This window comes from Zingiber officinale, chromosome 6A, assembly GCF_018446385.1.
Source record: "Zingiber officinale cultivar Zhangliang chromosome 6A, Zo_v1.1, whole genome shotgun sequence".
In the NCBI taxonomy this organism is placed as follows: domain Eukaryota; kingdom Viridiplantae; phylum Streptophyta; class Magnoliopsida; order Zingiberales; family Zingiberaceae; genus Zingiber; species Zingiber officinale.
The window spans coordinates 52,552,725-52,553,639 of record NC_055997.1 but is presented as its reverse complement, the minus strand read 5'-3'; the positions used below and the strand labels follow the sequence as shown (position 1 = coordinate 52,553,639).

General features: G+C 35.3%; 1 non-coding gene across 1 annotated transcript; it reads right to left on the bottom strand.

Annotated features, from left to right (window-relative positions):
* Positions 1 to 327: 327 nt before the first annotated feature.
* LOC121998893 lies at positions 328 to 434 on the bottom strand. The gene has a single exon (XR_006116680.1). It is a non-coding gene; the product is annotated as a small nucleolar RNA R71 (small nucleolar RNA).
* Between the last annotated feature and the right edge of the window lie 481 nt (positions 435 to 915).

The window sequence follows — 915 nt, the reverse complement described above, 5'->3', positions numbered from 1 at the left end:
GGATTTCGTTCTAGCATCACAAGACCCTCTATTGAAGCTAATAATTTTGAAATCAAGCCTAAGATAATCAGTATGGTCCAGTAGAATCAATTTGGGGTGGACCACATGAAGATCCTAATCAACACTTAGAAGTTTTTTTATGAAATCTGCAGAACTATGAAGATGAATGGTGTTCCATCTAAAGCTCTGAGACTATTATTGTTTGGTTTTTCTTTAAGAGATAGAGCCAAGCAATGGTTAAATTCACTGCCAGTAAATAGCATTACCATTTGGGAGCAATGTGAGCAACAATTCCTTGATAAATTCTATCCTCCAAGCAAGACTGCTCATATAAGAAATCTTATTACAAGCTTTAGACAATTAGACTCAGAATATTTATTTAAAGCATGGGATAGATACAATAACATGCTCAAACAATGTCCACACCATTGATTGGAAAGATGGTTAGTGTTACACACATTTTATAACGACATCAATTATCATATAAAGGTGTCCCTAGATTCAGCAGATGGAGGGGCACTTATGAATAAAAGTTTAGATGAGGCCAAAGATATTATTGAGAGTGTAGCACAGAATCATCATCAATGGGCTACAGAAAGAAGTGGAGGCTATTCTTATTCAAACCTAATAAAGGCATCAGAGAAGTTTGATGTGGATGCAGTTACCTTGATGGCTGCAAAATTGGATGTTCTAACTAAAAAGATAGAAAGTATGGGAACAAATCCTAGTACGATTAATGCTATATTATGTTGTTGTGAAACTTGTGGAAGTTCTGATCATGCTCAAGACTCATGTCCTTTGGGAGCTATTTCTACACAAATTAATCAATTGGAACAATGTGATGCTATCATGAGTTATAATCAAAGACAGAACAATCCATTTTCAAACACATACAACCCTGGGTGGAAGAATCAT